This window comes from Chiloscyllium punctatum, chromosome 18 (genome assembly GCF_047496795.1).
Source record: "Chiloscyllium punctatum isolate Juve2018m chromosome 18, sChiPun1.3, whole genome shotgun sequence".
NCBI lineage: Eukaryota > Metazoa > Chordata > Chondrichthyes > Orectolobiformes > Hemiscylliidae > Chiloscyllium > Chiloscyllium punctatum.
The window spans coordinates 72,729,382-72,752,108 of record NC_092756.1 but is presented as its reverse complement, the minus strand read 5'-3'; the positions used below and the strand labels follow the sequence as shown (position 1 = coordinate 72,752,108).

Here is a 22,727-nt window from a genome sequence, read left to right as displayed (position 1 = left end):
ATAACCAAAACAGAAGCTGCTTTGTCCATAGATTGGTAGCTCCATCTGTTGGAGCCCCAGTGATCTCATAGATAAGGCACTAACTTCCTAAACCAGTGATTGTGGGCTCAAGTCTAATTTGGGGTTTTGATTTTGTTGAAATCTTCACTGTGCAGCTGATCTCAATCCTGTGTGGTCAGGTGACCATGGCAACAAAATCAGGCATTCTCAATTGATCCTCATCTGGAGAAATTTGACCTGACAGAAAATTGGTCAAACTAAATTAAACAGCAGCTCTCAGCTCCAGAGAACAGTGCAACTAAAATCAAAGAACTACAATGTTTCAAGAAGAACCAGTTCCAACCAGACTGAGGGTTGTATATTGGAGAAGTGTCAGCCTGAGACAATCCACTTTATAGCTCCTGGCATGACAACAGTGAAGGGTATTGGTGTGACCCCATTGGATGATGTGAACCCAGCTCATGACCGTATTGGCCAAAGCCTCAGAAGATTCTGGAAGATCAGGGACAGGAGAAGAGGAAAACACACCTGAATGCCAAACCTTAGCAAAGCCTTGACTGGGTCCTGCAGTGGAGCTCTGACCATCTGCTCCAAACCTGTTCATAAAAGACTTCGCGTGAGAAGGGCAGGCCATTCAGCCCATCACATCCACACTGACCCTCTGAAGAGCATCTCATCCAGGCCCAACCCCTATCCTCTCACCCTGCATTCCCCAAAGCCAATCCACCGAACCTGCACATCTTTGGACTGTGGGAGGAAACCAAAGCACCCGGAATACCCCATGGAGAGAATGTGCAAACTCGACACAAACAGACACCCAAGGGAGGAATCGAAGCCAGGTCCCTGACACTGTGAGGCAGCAGTGCTACCCACTGAACCACCATGCCATCCCCAGGAGAATCTCAGTAGGTTTTCAGCCATTGTGACTGTGCTTTCTCTTTCAAAGAATTCACCTCAATCATGCAAATCTTGTGTAAGAAATCATTGGGCACCACTTCCCATCAACTGAATGCAGATTTTCCCAAAGTAGACTAGCAATCAAGTTGACACAGGGCAAGTGACAGACACCCCAGATGGGACTCGAACCCACAATCCCTGGCTTAGAAGGCCAGTGCCTTATCCATTAGGCCACTGGGGCTACATGTGTGATGTTAAAATGGCAGCTTTTAAGTTTTGTTTTGTTTTGCACAAACACACTGACTGTGGCTCAGCCAGCACAGAGTCAGTGCCCTGGACTGAGGGGATTCTGAATCTCCTGGTTATATATGTTTTTCTCTTTACCCCCGCACTGCTGCCTAACTGTGGTAGTGCTTATATTTTCCCAGCACCCATGTTGTGTGTGTGCAGGTGTGAGACACAGTGAAAGACAACAGATGTACAAATCTTTATTCAATTCCCACCACCAGGAAGAAAGGAAACACCCGAGTGGCCAGTGACAAGCATCAAAGGGCAATGCTGTGTGACCAAACAGTGAGGGGGAGGGCACTCTCTGAACAGCTCAAGGATGTTGGTAGACACTGCGTGCTCCTTCTCCAGGGACACCCGGGCTCGAATGTAACCACGGAAGAGGGTCAGGCGATTGACCCGAACAACCAGTTTGGCCAGGCCCAGGAGCAGACCCACGAGGAGATCCTCTGACCAACCCTCCCCCCTCGGCACTGGGTGCCCAATGATGGGGAGTGTGGGGCTGAAGTCCAACCAGAAACGGAGGAGAAGGTTTCCCAGAAAGCTAAAAAGGGAGTGCAAGCGCCCTGTTCCATGGACTCCACAGCACCACAGAACAAGCAGTTGGGCTGGGAGTCCGTGAACCACCACAATCTGTGGACTGCCGCGTGCAATACCCTCCACCCCAGATCCCCGTGAGAAAGGGGGAGGACTCCCATGTAGAGAGCCCTTCACTGGGGATGATCCCCACCGCCCGGTGGTAAATGGGCACGCCAGGGTGTGTCCGGGAGGTGGATGAGGGTGTGCAGCAGCAGTCTGTACAGGGCCCTCTGTGATACACCCCTGAAAGGGACAAAACTAAAACTCCAGAGACAGCTCAGGTTGTGGGGCACAGTCTCCCGCAGGAAGTACAGGACCCTGGGGCCAATGTGAAATTCCGTCCGGGCAGGAGTGAGTGCAGACGGGATCCCACCGCACACCTGAGCATCCTCCAACTGGGGCACTACGTGGGGTCTGAGCACCGTCGTTTTAAGGTGTCGGATGGTGGTGGCCACGTACCGGACGTCTCCCGCTGCCCTGCTCGCTATATCCTGCGGCAGCGTCCAGCCCAGGCCCCCACCATCCAGCACGTCCCCGACCCTGGTCACCCTCACAGTCACGGCCCTCCCCTCCGACAGTCACTCGAACCCACGAGTACGGAGGTGCGGATTCCTGAGCAACGTCTCCCTGACGACAGCCGCTACTCCTGCCGGAGGGTAGGCGTGACGCGATTCGACCATGTTCCAGACCGTGAGCAGGTCCTGGTAAAAGACAGGCAGTGTCCTGAGAGTGACCTCCAAACCATCACGGTCCCTGAACTGGAACTGAGTGTCGTAGTTGAGGTTACGCACCTGGTGGAAAAAATACGTCGCCAGGGCACCCCGCCGAGGGGGAGGCTCAATGTAAAGGTATCGCTGCAAGGTCTGAAGGTGGAACGTCGCTACCTGGGTGTGAACGCACACCAGTGACTGACCGCCCTCCTCAATATGGAGACTCAGGACCTGCGCAGTGACCCAGTGCATCTTTTTGTCCCAGAAGAAGTGAACCAACATTCTCTGGATGTCAGCGACAAAACCAGGAGGAGGGACCAAAGTGACCAGCCGGTACCACAGCATGGCAGGCACCAGCTGGTTTATGACCAACACTCGACTCCTGTGAGACAGCACTCGGAGCAGTCCTGTCCAGGGCGGAACCTGTAACTGGAGTGGGTGTGATGGTGGGGCGAATGGGGGTGGAGTCATGAGCAGGGGTAGTGTTCCCCTCGGGGTTCTGGGGGGTGGGGATAGTGACAGTGGGGTCTGTGGGGGGGCACGTCAGCAGAATGCAGGGGAGTGGCGGAAGTGGTGGTGACCAGGGCAGTCGGGGTGGGGGAAGTCACTGAGCATGTGGCATCAGCGATGATGTGAAGGGCGGAAGTGATGTCAGGTGTGATGCATGAGGAATTGTGAAGGTTGGAAGTGGTTGTGGGAGTGGCCATGATGGGGCGGAAGTGACATCATCAATCAGCGTGAAAAATTCAGTCAGCATGGATTGAGATGAAGTTGACATGAAATGAAAATCAGCAACAAGGCCCAGGCTTAAAACCCAAGCACCCCAGATGGGACTTGAACCAACAATTACCAGCTGAAGGAAGCCAATGCCTTATCCATTAGGCCCCTAGCCCTTCCACCTTGGACTCCCTGTGGAAAGTGTTGACCTCAAAGTATGGAGCAGCTACTGTCAAGGTGTAACAGTTAAAGAACACTGTCTAAGGCCTTTCTGACCAGTTATGACATTGTCCCTTCATTTCTCAGACCCTCTTGGTGCCTCAGAATGAAGAGAAATCGTTTCCTGCCTCAGTAGAAAGATCTGCCCGAAATTGCGAGACCCCCCCCTTTGTGGAAGAGAACCAGCCCTATATCGGGACAGGAAGGAGATTCCAATTTCTGGATTAGTGGTGCTGGAAGAGCACAGCAGTTCAGGTTGCATCCAAGGAGCTTCGAAATCGACGTTTCGGGCAAAAGCCCTTCATCAGGAATAAAGGCAGTGAGCCTGAAGCGTGGAGTGATCAGCTAGAGGAGAGTGGGGGTGGGGAGAGAGTCGCATCGAGTACAATGGGTGAGTGGGGGAGGGGATGAAGGTGATAGGTCAGGGAGGAGAGGGTGGAGTGGATAGGTGGAAAAGGAGATAGGCAGGTAGGAAAAGTCCGGACAAGTCATGGGGACAGTGCTGAGCTGGATGTTTGGAACGAGGGTGAGGTGGGGGAAGGGGAAATGAGGAAACTGTTGAAGTCCACATTGATGCCCTGGGGTTGAAGTGTTCCAAGGCGAAAGATGAGGCGTTCTTCTTCCAGGCGTCTGGTGGTGAGGGAGCGGCAGTGAAGGAGGCCCAGGACCTCCATGTCCTCGGCAGAGTGGGAGGGGGAGTTGAAATGATTCCAATGGCCCAACATGGATTGTTCCAGTTAATATCCTTTCTCAGATGGATAGAGCTGGAGAGAGAGTAAAGATTGTGGGAATTTGGGAAATGCTGACAATCTGTTTTAATATTTTGTTAATAAAATCAAGTTGAACTGCAAACCAAATTTTGTCCCCCTTTGTCTGCATCACCAACAAGAATACTGAAGGAAAGTTGAGTTTAATTACATTGTGTTACGAATGTTCATCTGGTTGATCAGTGGAAATTAAAAGCCATGTCACACAACAGGCAGAGTCAATCTTTAGCTGAGTAGAAGTTCAGCAGAGAGAAACAGACTTACTTTGTGATATAATAGGTAATTCCTGTCCCATTGATCTATTAACTGCAGGGAACTTTCAGATACGTGGTATCTTTAGAGCAATTAAATATCCTCCCAAGATATATGCTTTCACTCTCAACTGAAGATGCTAAGAGCATTAACCAATAAATCAATGCCAAGCCAGTTGAAGTATTACACTTGGCACATCATCATCGCTGTAATTGCAGAATGCAGCATAACCTATTCCATCTTCTAACCTACTGACAGCCTACTTTTCAGAAGTCTCCTTACACGACTCTGAAAACAAATTAAAAGAAACCAATTAAACCAAATAAGCACAAATTAAAATGTCCCAGTCATTTAAAAAGGCTCTGTAACAAAAGTCAAAATCTCCCATGAAAGCTTACACTTACAGAGTCACAGAGTTGTACAGATCCTTCGCTCCAACTCGTCCATGCCAACCAGATATCGGAAAGTTATCTAGTCCCACAAACCAGCATTTGGTCCATATCCCTCTGAAGCCTTCTTATTCATGTCCCCATCCAGGTGCCTTTTAAATGTTACAGAGTCTTAGAGTTATACAGCACAGAAACAGACCCTTTGGTCCAACTCGTCTATGCCGACCTGATATCCTGAATTAATCTAGTCCGACTTGCCAGCATTTGGCCCATATCCCTCTAAACCCACCCTGTTCATATACCCCCATCCAGATGCCTTTTAAATGTTTTGGAGGAGCCGGTGTTAGACTGGGGTGGACAAAGGTGCTACCTGAGCTGCATGTCAATATTTCCTGATTTTATTGCAGATTTCCAGCATTTGTGGGATTTATCTTTTGTATAATTTTTTTACGTAAGAATAGTGGAGACTTGAAAACATTGAATGGGACTTTTGATCATTAACCTCTTGGGAATTGTCTGCTATTGAATGATTTGATTCAGACTTTAGACAAGGTGCAATCATGACAATGTCTGTGGGATTATACTTATTATATATCAAGGAACAGCTCATCAAATAAGGCAATCCTCTGAAACATATGAATTCTCACCTCAAGTTTGGGGAGAAAGGTATAAAAGATCAGTATTAGATGGGGTGAGATCTGATCAACTTCAGAACAAGTTTGATCTTAAAACTACAATTCTACAGTGAAAGTGAAATATTGCGAAATGTATGGTTAATTGTCCATGATATTTGTTCCTCCTTATTTAATTTCTTTCAGTATCTGTAGAGTAATTTATAAACATATATTTAAGAACCATTGTCATGCATTATTTTGGTAATTTTATAATTTGCCATTACTTTCTCTTCAGCTTATTCAAGGAGAGTGTTTATTACAGTGAGTGATACCACACAGTATTTCAATTGCACTGAATTGGTTTTGAAAGATAACTCAATAAATGCAGGTTGATGCTGTCGATGGTTCCTGTCAATATATTTCGTTGACCTGTTCAGACGTGTTATGATGTTAAGTCTTAGGCAGAAAGAGGGAGAAGGTATAAGTAAGGTTCAAGAAACTGAAGACAGACAGAGCCCTGGAGATAACAGGAATGAACTCAAACTCGGAAATAGAGAATTTGAAGGGACCATGCGATGTTTATGGAAAACAGGATTAAGGAACCTCCAAGGCATTTTACAGAGGGATAATAAGCAACAGGTCGCCAGGGAAAGGGTATGTCTTCTCAGAGCAAAGGAGGGAATTTACACATGGAGCCGGAGGAAGTGGGTGAGGTTCTTAATGAATAAAGTGCATTGGTATTTCCAAAGGATTCTGGGTAGTCCAAGATGGAGGACGGGAAAAAGTTGTGACTGTAAGAGCTGCCCCTTTTTTGAGGCATTTTAGGTGTTGGGGGTGATTTCCTCAAATTCCAGGAGCAGCAATTACTGTTTTATTCTGCAACTTTGGAGAAAAAAACCTCAAAACAACGGCACTTTTAAAAGGAAGAAAATCAGACAAAGAAAGTGAGTACATGGTCAGGAGGGCGGGAGGGAAGAAACCTACACTGCTCACTGATATGGATAGGAAGGGTCGAGAGGGATATGGGCCCAGTGTGGGCGAATGGGACGGGATTAGATTAGGATATGTGGGCGGCATGGACGGGTTGGAGCGAAGGGTCTGTTTCCATGCTGTACATCTCTATGACTCTATGACATGGTGGATGGTGAGTCTTGTATATTGATATTCTAGAGCATATCAATATTAAAAAGGAGGTGTTGGGTGTTTTGAAAAGCATTAAGGTAGACAAGTCCCCAAGACCTGATGGAATCTATCATAGAATCCTGAAAGAGGCAGGTGTGGAAATTGCTCCGGATTTGTGCAAAATATTTGTATCCTTTATAGTCCCAGGAGAATTCCCAGAGGACTGCAGAATACCCAATGTTGTTTCGTTCTTTAAGAATGGCAACAAGAATAATTCAGGAAATTAAAGGCCAGATTGGCTTCCTGTTATTCATTGCTTGGACATCACTGTCTGTGCCTGGATGGTACCCTCTGGAAGTCACTCTGTAAAGATCTCCACCCCTCTACCTTGGGGTTTCAGGATCTCAAGGTGTTCCTCTCTTTGGCCAAGGTTTCGGTCCATGTGTAATGGTTTCCTGAATGTGGTTCCTGTGAAGTGCCTTGTGCCATGAAAAGGGATCCCTACATGCAGGCTGTAGTTGGGTTGAAGTGTTATGGAGAGCAGGCAGGAAAGTGGAGTTGAGGCCGAGATGAGATCAGCCATGATCGTGTGGAATGACAAAGCAGGCTCGAGGAGCTGAATTGCCGAATTTTTAAGATCTTCGGAGCACAAACAAAGACAGAGCTATCAATTGTCGTGGGTGGCTCACATGGTATCTCACCTCAGATGCATCATGAAGAGGGTGTCCATGTTCAAAGCCAGGGGTTGTGAGTTCATATCCCATTTGGGCTGTTATGTTTTTAAACATGAACTCTGATCAGCACCCTGTGTCTGTTTGATATCAATTCCAGTTAATAAGGGGAGATGGTGGTGCAGTGCTAGACCTGGAGTAGGAATCCAGAACACCAAGTTCATGGTGTGGGGGAGATGGACTGTAATCCCACCATACAAGGTGGTGAAATCTCAGCTCAGGAGGAGCTTTGTCTGATGATAACCATATATTGCTATTGAGGTTTGTCAGGAACCTAACTGGTTCCATATTCTCCTTTCAGGAAGAAAACCTGGTGAGACTACAGACCCACAGCAATGTGGTTGACTCACCCTCTGGGCAATAAACGCTGGCCTAGTCAGAAACATATCGCATTCCTTCCCTGTAGCTCGGTCACAATCCTGGAACACCCTCCATTGATTCATTGTAGGTTTACCTCCAACAAATGGTCAAAAATCACACCACACCAGGTTATAGTCCAACAGGTTTATTTGAAAACACGAGCTTTCGGAGCATTGCTCCTTCATCAGGTGTAATGAGAGAGGAGGCATCAGACACAGAATGTACAAGTAAAATATCAATGGGTCATACAAGTGATGTAAATGTATGGAACAAATCCAAAATGGCCGACTCCCTCCTGTTAAATCTTCAATCAGTTCGAAAGGAGATACAGGCAGCACATGGATTGCAGTGGTTCAAAAAGATAGCTCCCCATCACCTTTCAGGGGAAACTAGGGAGAGGCAATAAATGTTGATCTAGCCAGCAATGTTCACGCCCTAGAAATGAATAAAAACAATCCCACAATGGAGTAAACTGCCAGGGAAAAAGTCATAGTGTAATGACTTGAAAACATCAAGTCCCAACTTTGGATGGTTTCTATTATTATGTTTTACATGATCATCCAAAACTCACCAGTCATTGACATAAAGGTTATGATTTGGAGGAGCCGGTGTTAGACTGGGTCGGACAACGTTACAAATCAGACAGCACCAGGTTATAGTCCAACAGGTTTATTGGGAAACACTAGCCTTCGATGCACTGCTTTTTCATCATATGGTTGTGGAGCAGGATAGTAAAACACTGAAGTTTTAGCAACAGGATTGCAGTGTCATGGCATGTAATATTAAACAAATTGAGCTGAAGTCTTTCATCTTTTAGAATGATCATGTTCGTTTCAGTTCCTTGTTATGTACATCCCAGACCTTTGTTAAAGTTACATTCTCAAGAGAGTTTTAACAATCGGTGCCATCTCAGCTCAGATAATGCATTGAAGATGTGGGATTAAAATATGTCTGTGTCCCAATGTTCGCTCAAACTGATTCTATTTCTAAAGTGGCATTTACAGAATCTTACATGGTTTTATGCAGTTTTTGAGAAAAACTAAAGATAATTCTGAACGTACAAATTCACCCCACAAACGTATATGTGTGTGCGTGCAGGGGAGACCGAGTGAGTGTGTGCATTTGGGTGTGCGTGGGATGGGGCGATGATGTGAGTGTCTGTGAGAGTGTGTGTATGTGTATGTGTTTGAGTGTAATGGGGTATACATCTGTGAAAAGGTGTGTGTGTGGGTGGGAGTGTGGGAGTGTGTATGTGTATTGTGTGACAGGATGAGTGTGTGTGTGTGTGTGTGTGTGTGTGTGTGAGTGTGTGTGTGTGTGTGTGTATGTAGTGGGGTCAGCTGTAGTGTGACATAAACCCAAGGTCCCAGTTGAGGCCATCCCCATGGGTACCAAACATGGCTATCAGCCTCTGCTCGGCCACTTTTCGTTGTTGCCTGTCCCAAAGCCCACCTTGGAGGATGGTTACCTGAAGGATTGAGGTTGAAAGTACCTGATCGTTGAAGTGATCTCCGACTGGGAGGGAACACCTCTGTTTGGTGATTGTTACGCGGTGCCCATTCATCTGTTGCCGTAGCCTCTGCTTGGTCTCACCAATGTACCATGCATTGGGCATCCTTCCCTGCAGCGTATGAGAGAGAAAACGTTGGCCGAGTCACATGAGTACCTGCCGCGTACATGGTGGGAGATGTCCCCATGTGTAATGGCGGTATCCATGGCGACACTCTGACACGTTTTACAGTGTCTGCTGTGACAGGGTTGTTTGGTGTTGTCCTGAAGGCCGGGCAGTTTGCTGTGAACAATGGTCTGTTTAAGGTTTGGTGGATGTTTAAAGGTGAGAAGTGAAGGGATGGTGAAGGTCTTGGCGAGGTGCTCATCCTCATCGATAATGTGTTGCAGGCTGTGGAGAATGTGACATAGTTTCTCAGCTCCTGGTAAGTACTGGATAATGAAGGGGACCCTGTTGGTTGCAGCTCGTGTCTGTCTCCTGAGGAGGTCATTGCAGTTTCTCCCTGGGGCATGTCAGAACTGGCGATTGATGAGTTAAGCATCGTATCACATTCTTATCAGGGCATCCTTGTGTACTTCCAAGTGCCCCTCACATTCCCCCTCACCTGAACAGATCCTGTGTAAGTGTACGGCTTGTACAGAGGGGACGGCTGTTTTAATATGTTGAGGGTGGGTTTGTGGTTGAGTGAGGTGCTGTGGTGTCCATCCTTGATGGAGATGCATGTGTCCAAGAATGAGACAGATACTAAACAGGAGTCCATGGTGAGTTTGATGGTGGGATGAAACTCGTGAAATGTTGGTGAACATAAATGTTGGGAGAGTGCAGCATTGTTCTGACATGAACACAACCAAGGTTGAGGGGATCAATTCTCCTGACATGGCCCCAGAAGCACGTGTTGTCCCAGTGACCTAACAGCTCCATCTCTGATCTTCTAAGCTACTGCCTGTGGTTTACATCCCTTCTGGGGATACTTTCAATTTAAACATTCTCTCCAATTAAAACCCTCTCACTGCATTATCTCCATTCAAATTAAGTTAATCTCTGACCTAATGTCTTTAAAAATCTGCATGGCTGCTTTGAGATCATCGAACTGTACAAACATTGAGCTTGCTTGACCTCTATACTGTCCTGTTGGCATTTAACAGGAAAGCTGGGAATTTGTCTTGCAAACGTTTCCTCCCCTGTCTAGGTGACACCCTCAGTGCTTGGGAGCCTCCTGTGAAGCACATCTGTGATGTTTCCTCCGGCATTTATCGTGGCCTGTCTCTGCCGCTTCCGGTTGTCAGTTCCAGCTGTCCGCTGTAGTGGCCGGTATATTGGGTCCAGGTCGATGTGTTTGTTGATAGAGTCTGTGGATGAGTGCCATGCCTCTAGGAATTCCCTGGCTGTTCTCTGTTTGGCTTGTCCTATAATGGTAGTGTTGTCCCAGTCGAATTCATGTTGCTTGTGTTCTGCGTGTGTGGCTACTAAGGATAGCTGGTCGTGTCGTTTCGTGGCTAGTTGGTGACACCTTTGTAATAATTAAAAACACAGAAATAGAGAACACACACCAGATCATCAACGCCACACTCACAGGAATCCAATTCACTAGAGAGGAAGAAAAGGACAACCAACTCCCATTCCTAGACGTGATGGTACAGAGAACACCGAACGGTGAATTCACCACAAAGATTTACAGGAAAGCCACACACACAGACCAAGTCCTAAACCATGAAAGCAACCACCCCAACACACACAAACAAAGTTGCATCAAGACACTATTCAAAAGGGCCACAACACATTGCAGCACACCAGAACTACAAAAAGAGGAAGAGGAACACCTATACAAGGTATTCGCCAAAAACAGATACCCTCGCAATTTCATCAACAGATGCCTAAGGGAGAGACAACGGAACGACGACATGCCGCAACCCAAAGGACTAGCCTCACTACCATACATCAGGAGCATTTCTGAACTGACAGTCAGACTACTGCGACCACTAGGACTCATAACAGCACACAAACCAACAGCCACGCTCAGACAACAACTCACCAGAACGAAGGACCCGATACCCAACGTGAGCAAAACCAATGTAGTGTACAAAATCCCATGCAAGGACTGCAGAAAACACTACATCGGACAAACAGGAAGACAGCTAACGATTCGTATCCATGAACACCAACTAGCCACGAAACGACACGACCAGCTATCCTTAGTAGCCACACACGCAGAAGACAAGCAACATGAATTCGACTGGGACAACACTACCATTATAGGACAAGACAAAAAGAGAACAGCCAGGGAATTCCTAGAGGCATGGCACTCATCCACAGACTCTATCAACAAACACATCGACCTGGACCCAATATACCGGCCACTGCAGCGGACAGCTGGAACTGACAACCGGAAGCGGCAGAGACAGGCCACTATAAATGCCGGAGGAAACAGCACAGAAGTGTTTCACAGGAGGCTCCCAAGCACCTGAGGATGTCACCTAGACAGGGGACGAAACGTTTGTAAGACAAATTCCCAGCTCGACGAACAGAACCACAACAACTAGCACCCGAGCTACAAATCTTCTCCCAAACTCATTTAACAGGAAAAAATGCAGGTGAAATAAAGTTATTCCACACTCAATAATTTATATTTACATTCAATGAGTTGGACCAAGATAACAGTAATCCTAAAGGTGGAAGATTCATTGAAAATATTTGATTTGCAAGTAATGATAGACACAGTGAAAAGTTTTATCTTGTGAGCAATACAGGCAGCTCACAGAGTTAAGTAACATAGATAAGTAAACAATAGGGAAACAGCAGCAGGAACAACAACACAGGTACAGGCAAATATTGAGAGTCTGTGAGACCGTTCAGTATTCTAACAACAGTAGGGTAGAAACTGTTTCAAAACCGGTTGGTGCGTGTGTTCAGGCTTCTGTACCTTCTCCCCGATGGTAGAGGTTGGAGAAAAACATTGCCAGGGTGGGATGGATCTTTGAGAATGCTGGAGACCTTTCCTTGACAGTGGGCCTGGGAGATGGATTCTATAGATGGGAGGTTGACCTTTGTGATTGTCTGGGCCGAGTTCACCACTCTCTGTAACCATCTCCGATCTTGAATGGTACAGTTGCCAAACCAGGTAGTGATACATCCAGACAGAATGCTGTCGATGGTGCACCTATAAACGTTGGCAAGGGTATTCTCTGTCAGTAATATCCGATGTTCTGGAGGGATCAGTGTTGAAGGGTTGGTTTGTTGATGAGAGTGTGATGAGAGCTGGCTTCCAAAAGCAACCTCTCCAACCGTACTCTCAGGAATCTCGTCCCCATCCAGAAACAGCAGCCACTTGATGACCACCTTCAACATTCAATCCTGCAGATCCTCGAAAATCTTGTGCAAGATCATGTTGGATACCACTGACCATCAACTGAATGCAGAGATGGGGATTTTTCCAAAATAGATTAGAAATAAAGGATAAGCCACAGAGACACCCCAGATGGGACTTGAACCCACAATCTCTGGCATTGGAGGCCAGTGCCTTATCCATTAGGCCACTGGGGCCCCACATGCAGGTTGCCAATGGCAGCCTTTAAATACTGCACCCTGACCTCTCATAGTGTGTGTTTCTGAGTGTGAGATGCTTACTGATTGTTTTTTACCCCTTCCATCTCATGCTAAATTGTTGGCTGCTTGATAAATTGATCCCGCCTCCCATTTCTGCCCAAATGGACAGATGAAAAATCAACCAAACTCCAACTTTCTGGATTAGTGGTGCTGGAAGAGCACAGCAGTTCAGACAGCATCCAAGTAGCTTCGAAATCGACGTTTCGGGAAAAAGGGCTTTTGCCCAAAATGTCGATTTCGAAGCTACTTGGATGCTGCCTGAACTGCTGTGCTCTTCCAGCACCACTAATCCAGAATCTGGTTTCCAGCATCTGCAGTCATTGTTTTTACCACCTTCAAACTCCAACTTTGCACATCTCAAGTCTGAGGAAAATGGAGCAGACAGGAAAATAGCCAAGGGCTCAATGTTATTTTGTGCAGCACTTTCAAGATATTTGCAGTTACTGGGGAAGGAGGAAGTGGAGATGTTGCAAAAAGTTGCATTGAGGACAAATCAACACAATCTTAGCGGGCATTCAGCCCATTGTGGCTGTGCTGTCTCTTTCAGACAATTCACCCCAAGATCTCCCAAATCTCGGAATTGCCTTGTGCAAGGTTCTATTAAACAGCATTTGCCATAATCTCAACACAGGCACAATGATTTTTAACAGAGTAGTTTAAAAATCCAGTCAATTTGGATTGAGATGAAGTTGACATGGGATGAAAATCAGCCACTGCAAAGAGCAGGCTTAAAAATGAAATCCCAGATTTCAGAGGCCAGTGCCATAGCCATTAGGCCACGAGGGCACTATATTGGCAGACTACTGAAAACAGTTGACCTCAAATGAGTGTGACAGCCAAGCACACTCCCAGATCTGTGACAACACACTGAGGGATGCACTAAAGTTTCGGGCAGCTGCTGCCAAGGTGTAACAGGGAAACAACACAGTCTCAGGTCTTTCTGACAAATGATCACATCGTCCTTTCAGTTCTCAGACCCTCTTGGTGCCTGACACTGAACAGAGATCGTTCACTGCCCAAGTACAAAATGCCTTTCTTTCCACAACGATACAGAAGGTTTGAGAAATGTCAATATTCCAATGGTTTGTTGGTTCTTTTCTCTCTGCATAGACTGTACACAATTGATTTAGAACCTTTGTATGCATTTCCAAATAATGTTACAAACTGTTTCAATACTTTGTGAACAAAATCAAGTTGAAACGCAAATCAAATTTAGTCTCCCTTTGTCCCCATCACCAACAAGAATACTTGAGTAAAGTTGTGAGGAATTCATCAGATCAATGAGACTCCAGGAATTCTTCCAAGATGTCAGCAATGATCCCAATGAGCCAACCAACGAACGGGAACAGTCATCAGAGAGATCCATCGTGGAGCGACCAAAGAAGGAGTCAATTTGTATCCCTGCGGAGGGCCGCTGTCCTGGCCTTGAGATGTATGCTCAACCGTCAGGAGATGGGTGAATGTCAGATTTAAAAATCTCACAACACCAGGTTAGAGTCGAACATGTGGAAGCTCTAGGTTTCGGAGCACTGCTTCTTCATCAAGTGGTTGTGGAGAATAAGATTGCAAAACGCAGAATTTATAGCAAATGTTTACAGTGTGATGCAACTGAAATTGTATCTTGAGAAATTGTATCTGGATTGTTTGTGAAGTCTCTCATCTTTTAGAATGGCCAGGTTGGTTTTCGTTCTTTCATATGTAAATTGCAAATCTTTTATTAAAAGTTACATTCTCAAGTGAACTTTAACAATTGGTGTCGTGTCGGCCCAGATGATGCATTGAAGGTGTGAGCTCCCCTGTGTGAGGCTGTCTGTGCCACAATGGTCAGACTGATTCTAATCTAAAAAACAGATTTACAGCATCTCACATGATTCATACAGTTTTTGAGCAAAGTAAAATATAATTCTGTCAGTACAAGTTAATCACACAAACTTATATGTGTGTGTGTGTATATGTGTGTGAGTATATTTATGTGTGTGTGTGTATATGTGTGTGTGTGTGTGTGTATATGTGTGTGTGTATGTGTGTGTGTATGTGTGTGTGTGGGTGTGTATGTGCGTGTGTATATGTGTGTATTTGTGTGTATATGTGTGTGTATGTGTGTGTATGTGTGTGTGTATGTGTTTGCGCATATGTGTGTATATGTGTGTGTGTATATATTTTTGTGTGTGTGTGGGTGTGTGGGTGTGGGTGTGTATGTGTTTGTGTGTATATGTGTGTATATATGTGCGTGTGTATGTGTATGTATGTGTGTGTGCATATGTATGTGTGTGTATGTGCGTGTGTGTGTATGTGTATTTTTGTGTGTGTATGTGTGTGTATATGTGTGTGCATGTATGCATGTGTTTGTGTGTATGTGTGTATTGTGTGTGTATATGTGTGTGTTTGGGTGTGTGTGTGTGGGAGTGTATGTGTGTGTGTATGTGTATGTGTGGTGTATGTGTATGTGTGTATGTATGTGTGTATGTGTGTGCATATGTGTGTGTGTACATGTGTGTATTGGTGTGTGTATGTGTGTGTGCATGTGTGTGTATGTGTGTGTGCATATGTATATGTCTGTGTGTATATATGTGTGCGTGTGTGCGTATGTTTGTGTGTCTTTATGTGCATGTGTATGTGCATAGAACATAGAACATAGAACATAGAACATAGAACATAGAACATAGAACAATACAGCACAGAACAGGCCCTTCGGCCCACGATGTTGTGCCGAACATTTGTCCTAGCTTAAACACCAATCCATGTACCTATCCAATCGCTGCTTAAAGGTCACCAATGATTCTGACTCTGCCACTCCCACAGGCAGCGCATTCCATGCCCCCACCACTCTCTGGGTAAAGAACCTACCCCTGACATTCCCCCCTATACCTTCCACCCTTCACCTTAAATTTATGTCCCCTTGTGCGTGTGTGTGTATGTGTATGTGTGTGTGTGTGTGTATGTATGTGTTTGCGTGTGTGTGTATGTGGGTGTGCATGTGTGTGTGTGTATGTGGGTGTGTAGTTGAATGGGGTCACCTGTAATGTCCCAGTTGAGGCCATCTCCATTGTTACCAAACTTGGTGGTCAGCCTCTGCTCGGCCACTTTTCATTGTTGCCTGCCCCGAAGTCCCCCTTGGAGGAAGGGCCGAGGTCGAATGTCCCGAATTGCTGAAGTGTTCTCTGACTGGGAGGGAACACTCCTGTCTGTTGACACTCAGAACAGCCCCACCCCCCCACCCCATACACGCACGCGCACACACACGCACACAAACACGCGCGCACACATGCACACACACACGTGTACACGCACACACACACACATACAGACACACACGCGCACACACATGTACACACACGTATACACACATACACACACACGCACACACACACACACACGTATACACACATACACACACGCGCGCACACACACACACACATACACGCACACACACACACACTCACATGAGCGCACACACACGCGCACAGACACACAAGCACATATAAGTTTGTGGGGTGAATTTGTATTTGCAGAACTACATTTTACTTTGCTCAAAAACTGCATGAACTACAGAGCTAAGGAGAGAATTGTGGCAGTTCCCAGAATCAGGTGACTCAGTGGTTATCCCTACTGCCTCACAATACCAGAGTCCCAGGTTCAATTCCAGCCTGAGATAACTGCTTGTGTGGAGTTTGCACATTGCTCTGGTTTCCTCCCACAGTACAAAGGTGAATTGGCCATGTTAAATTGCCCATAGTGTTACCTGTTTCCACACTGTCGGTAGTCTAATCCAGGGGAAGGATCTGAAGGCCCGAATTTACGAGAGCTCTAAGCTCATGCCTTTCCAAGACTTCTCAGCGGTGGGAAACCAGAAAAGAAAACCTTACGATGATGAGCCTAAGACATAGGAATGGAAGTAAGGCCATTCAGCCCATCGGGTCCACCCCGCCATTCAATGGTGAATGATGGGCATTTCAACGCCACTTGGTGGCACTCTCATCGTCACCCTTAATTCCTTGCGTGATCCAGAATTTATCAATCTCTGCCCTGAAGACAATTAACATCCTGGCCTCTGCTGTGCTCCACGGCAATGAATTCCACAGGCCCACCACTCTCTGCCTGAAGAAATGTCTCCTCATTTCCGTTCTAAATTGACCCCCCTCTAATTCTCAGGCTGTGCCCATGGGTCCTGATGGAAACACATTCCCAGCATCCACCCTTTCTAAGCCATGCATTATCTAGTAAATTTGTATTCGATCTCCCCTCAACCTTCTAAACTCTAATCAATACAATCCCAGGATCCTCAGCTGTTCATTGTATGTTAAGCCTCCAATTCCAGGGACCATCTGTGTGAATCTCCGCTGGACATGCTCCAGTGCCAGTATATCCTTCCTGAGGTGTGGAGCCCAAAATTGGATACAGTATTTCAAATGGGGCCTAACCAGAGCTTTATAAAGTCTCAGAAGGACATCGCTGCTTTTACATTCCAACCCTCTTGAGATAAATGGCAACATTACATTTGTTTTCTTAACCACAGACTCAACCTGCAAGTCAACCTTTAGAGATTCCTGGACTATCATTCCCAGATTCCTTTGTACTTTGGCCTTATGAATTTTCTCACTGTTTAAAAAATAGTCCATGCCTGTATTCCTTTTTCCAAAGTGCAAGTCCGAGCATTTGCTCAGGTTGAATTTCATAAGCCATTTCCTGGACCAGTCTCCTAAACTGTCTAAATCTTTCTGCAGCCTCCCCACCTCCTCAGAACAACCTGCTTGTCTGCCTAACTTTGCATCATCGGTGAACTTCACCAGAATGTCCCCCAGTCCCTTCATCCAGATCATTAATATATAAAGTGAACAGCTGCGGCCCCAACACTGAACCCTATGGGACACCACTTGTCACCAGCTACCATTCCAAGAAAGAACCTTTTAACCCAACTCTCTGCCTTCTGTCAGACAGCCAATTCCCAATCCATGCCAATAGCTCACCTCGAACACCATGGACGCTCACCTTACTCAGCAGTCTCCCGTGAGGCACCTTATCAAAGGCCTTTTGGAAATCTAGGTAGATAACATCCACTGGGTTTCCCTGGTCTAACCTACTTGTTACCTCTTCAAAGAATTCTAACAGGTTTGTCAGGCATGACCTTCTCTTACTAAATCCATGCTGACTTGTTCTAATCCAACCCTGCACTTCCAAGAATTTAGAAATCTCATCCTTAATGATGGATCCTAGAATTTAACCTATAACCGAGGTTAGGCTAACCGGCCTATAATTTTCCATCTTTTATCTTGATCTTTTCTTGAACAAGGTGTTTACAACAGTAATTTTCCAATCATCTGGGAATTTCCCTGACTCCAGTGATTTTTGAAAGATTGAAAATAGCCTCGACTATTTCTTCAGCCACCTCCCTCAGAACTCTCGGATGTAGACCATCGAGGCCGGGAGATTTATCAATTTTTAGACCTTTTAGCTTTTCGAGCACTTCCTCTTTTGTAATGGCTACCATATTCAAATCTGCCCCCTGACTCCCCTTAATTGTTAGGATAATGCTCATGTCTTCCACTGTGAAGATTGACACAAAGTATTTACCAAGTTCTTCAGCCATTTCCTTATCTCCCTTCACGAACCGTCCTGCATCAATTTGGAATGGCCCAATTCCTCCTTTTGCCTCCCGTTTGTTTCTTATTTATTGAAAGAAACTTTAACAATCATTTCTAATATTACTGGCTAGCTTCCCTTCATATTTGATCCTCTCCTTCCTATTTCTATGTCTTTGTTATCCTCTGTTTGTTTTTGTCGTCTCCCCAATCTTCTGATTTCCCAGTGCTCTTGGCCACTTTGTAGGCTCTCTCTTTCCCTATGATACATTTCCTGACTTCCTTTGTCAGCCCTGGCTGTTTAATTCCCACCCCCTGACGGATAATGTTTCTGCCAAGACAAGACTGAGGGAGTTTGGGATCCAGTACTCTCTGAGGTATCCGGCGCTGCTCCGATAACCTTACATGGATCCGTACATCTCTTTGATACATCGGAGAAGGCAAGAGACTTTGTGGACAAATTAACCGAATCTGAACAATTTAGTATCTACAAATAGTGTTGTTTGGTTATGTCTTTGTTGTTTTTTAAAAAAACCGAGGAAGTCAAGTTGGAGCGTTCTTTTCCTTGTTTTCCCTATTGGTAATAATCCGGTTTAAACTGTGTTTGGTGGCGGTTGAGATGTGTACTTTCAATTTCTAAGTGTAGTTATACCAGAGGATGGGTGGGGTATTTACCCCAACGATCTTAAATGTTTTTTCTCTTTGTTGTGGTTCTGTTCGCCGAGCTGGGAATTTGTCTTGCAAACGTTTCGTCCCCTGTCTAGGTGACATCCTCAGTGCTTGGGAGCCTCCCGTGAAGCGCTTCTGTGCTGTTTTCTCTGATATTTATAGTGGCCTGTCTCTGCCACTTCCGGTTGTCAGTTCGAGCTGTCCACTGTAGTGGCCGGTATATTGGGTCTGGTCGATGTGTTTGTTGATAGAGTCTGTGGATGAGTGCCATGCCTCTCAGAATTCCCTGGCTCTTCTCTGTTTGGCTTGCCCTATAATGGTAGTGTTGTCCCATTCGAATTCATGTTGCTTGTCATCTGTGTGTGTGGCTACTAAGGATAGCTGGTCGTGTTGTTTCGTGGCTTTCTGTGTGTGTGGCTTTCCTGTAAACCTTTGTGGTGAATTCTCCGCTCGGTGTTCTCTGTACCATCAAGTCTAGGAATGGGAGTTGGTTATCCTTTTCTTCCTCTCGAGTGAATCGGATTCCTGTGAGTGTGGCGTTGATGATCTGGTGTGTGTTCTCTATTTCTGTGTTTTTAATTATTATGAAGGTGTCATCCATGTATCTGACCCAGAGTTTGGGTTGAAGTTGTGGTAAGACTGTTTGTTCTAACCTTTGCATTACTGCTTCTGTTATGAGCCCAGAGATCGGGGAGCCCATGGCTGTTCCGTTAATTTGTTTGTATATTTGGTTTTTGAATGTGAAGTGTGTTGTGAATTCACCACAAAGGTTTACAGGAAAGACACACACACAGACCAAGTCCTAAACTATGAAAGCAACCACCCCAACACACACAAACGAAGTTGTATCAAGACACTATACAAAAGGGCCACAACAAACTGCAGCACTCCAGAACTGCAAAAAGAGGAAGAGGAACACCGAGACAAAGTATTCGCCAAAAATGGATACCCTCGCAATTTCATCAACAGATGCCTAAGGGAGAGACAACGGAACGAGGACGTGCCGCAACCCAAAGGATTAGCCACACTACCATACATCAGGAGCATTTCCGAACTGACAGCCAGACTACTGCGACCACTAGGACTCATAACAGCACACAAACCAACAGCCACTCTCAGACAACGACTCACCAGAACAAAGGACCCAATACCCAACATGAGCAAAACCAATGTAGTGTATAAAATCCCATGCAAGGACTGCAGAAAACACTACATCGGACAAACAGGAAGACAGTTAACGATCCGTATCCACAAACACCAACGAGCCACGAAACGACACGACCAGCTATCCTTAGTAGCCACACACGCAGAAGACAAGCAACATGAATTCGACTGGGACAACACTACCATTATAGGACAAGACAAAAAGAGAACAGCCAGGGAATTCCTAGAGGCATGGCACTCATCCACAGACTCTATCAACAAACACATCGACCTGGACCCAATATACCGGCCACTGCAGCGGACAGATGGAACTGACAACCGGAAGCGGCAGAGACAGGCCACTATAAATGCCGGAGGAAACATCACAGAAGTGTTTCACAGGAGGCTCCCAAGCACCTGAGGATGTCACCTAGACAGGGGACGAAACGTTTGTAAGACAAATTCCCAGCTCGACGAACAGAACCACAACAACGAGCACCCGAGCTACAAATCTTCTACCAAACTTTGAGTTTTTTCTCTGTATTCATATTGCTATTCTATGGTATATTTACTTTCTATTCTGCTTATGTTTGTGGTACGGCTCTAGCTAGAAGGAGGGAAACTGTTTGGGATGGCTAGATGCCCACTTATGGGCAGTTTGGGATGGGTAGTTGCCCACTTTGGGCAGGAGGTGAGTTCCCCTATTCAGCGCCATTGGCACTTTATATGGTGGTTTGTATTGCTTTTAATCTTTGATAGTTTTGTAGGTTTGTTAAATGTAGTGGTTTCAGTTTATGTAGTTTTTATATTTGATGGATCATATGACCCTAAGGCTCAGTGATTTGTGGTTCGAGTTCCTCCTCTCTGGAATTTAAATGTTCCTGCAGAAGGTTATGGCTAATGACTTGATTAAATGGTGAACCTGGAATATCAAGGGAATTCGAGGAGAAAGTGAGGACTGCAGATGCTGGTGATCAGAGCTGAAAATATGTTGCTGGAAAAGCACAGCAAGTCAGGCAGCATCCAAGGAACAGGAGAATCGACGTTTCGGGCATCAGCCCTTCTTCAGGAATCAAGGGAAGTCACTCACCAATTAAGAGGAAGAAGGTACTTTTGAGTCTTAGAAAGGAGAAAGTGGATATTCCTTTGTTACAGGAGACACACTTGGATGACAGGGAGCATTTGAAACTACAGCAGAATGGCCTTGATTGGGTTTACTTCACATCATTTAATACCAGAAGTAGGGGAGTGGCTGTATTGGTGAGGAGGAATCTCCAGGTTAAGTTACGAGAGTGCGTTAAAGACACACACACAGGAGGTTTGTAATTCTTATAGCCTTGATAGATGGGAAAAATATGGTGTTTAAATGTTTATTGCCCTCCAGTGCATCCCCTCAAGTTTTTGTTTTCTAAATTGATCAGTCTTGTGTCCTGGCATATCATTATAGGGGGAGATTTTAACTGTCTCATGGATCCCACAGTACAGAGGTTGCCCAAAGGCCCCCCCCCACACCCGATCCCCTCTGTATAAACTAAACAATTAGTGGATCTGTGTGTGGAGTGAGGGTTGGTGGACATCTGGAGGTGTCTCCACCCTACAGGCAGGGATTTTACGGTTTTCTTTCCCAATCCACACAGATGTCACACCAGGATTGATTTTTTTCCAATCCCCGTGACAACCCTGGACTTGGTGGCACCTTGTACGATCGGTAATATTACCATCTCTGATCACACTCCAGTGTACCTGTTGGTTAAGATTAAGGACGTTACAGTGGGTCCAAGGCACTGGCAAATAGATCCCTTTATCCTCAAGGATAATACGTTTGTGGAGCATTTCTCTTGGGAATTTTGGGCGTTCCTAGACATTAACTCACGCTTGGTTAGTAGCCAATCCTTCCTTTCGGAAATTGCCAAAGCCTATGCCAGTGGGTCAGTTATTTCCTACTCTGCCAGTAGGAGGCGGAAGAAGGGTGAGCAGCAACGTCTCCTCGAAGCATAGTTGAAGGCAGCTGAGAAGGCCTACTTTGACAGGCCCTTGTTGGTCAAGTTACAGAGGATTACGGCGCTGCGGTCTGCTTTGAATTCCGTGCTCATGCAGACAGCAAAGAATGAGCTTAATTTTGCAAAGCAAAGGTTATATGATCATGGTGACAGGTCTGGTAAATACTGAGCATATCTCACAAGGAAAAGGAGAGCCCCTCAAGCCATTACGGTGATTAGGGAAGGGTCTGGGAACCGAACGTGTGACTCCAAAAAGATTAATGTGTCATTCCAGAGATTTTACTCTAAGTTATATCAATCTAAGGTTTGTGAGGAGGGTAGGGCCAAAATGGAGGCTTTATTCAAGGATCTGGAGCTCCCGGGTGTGACCCCTGAACAAGGGTCTTTTCTCAATGTCCCGTTATCAGAGCAAGAGGTGCAGGAGTCTGTGAAGCAGCTTCAGAGTGGAAAGGCACCCGGTCCTGATGGACTTCCCAGCGAATTCTAGAAGGAATTTATAAACATATTGTCAGGCCCGATGTTCAACATGTTTAATGACCCATACAGCCATGATTGTCTCCCGCCATCACTGACAGTGG

General features: G+C 45.8%; 2 non-coding genes across 2 annotated transcripts; both read right to left on the bottom strand.

The window, feature by feature from the left end:
• Nucleotides 1-1,065: 1,065 nt before the first annotated feature.
• trnar-ucu (transfer RNA arginine (anticodon UCU)) lies at nt 1,066-1,138 on the bottom strand. The gene has a single exon. It is a non-coding gene; the product is annotated as a tRNA-Arg (tRNA).
• Nucleotides 1,139-12,622: 11,484 nt separating this feature from the next.
• On the bottom strand, nt 12,623-12,695 carry trnaw-cca (transfer RNA tryptophan (anticodon CCA)). Its single transcript has one exon. It is a non-coding gene; the product is annotated as a tRNA-Trp (tRNA).
• Nucleotides 12,696-22,727: the final 10,032 nt, after the last annotated feature.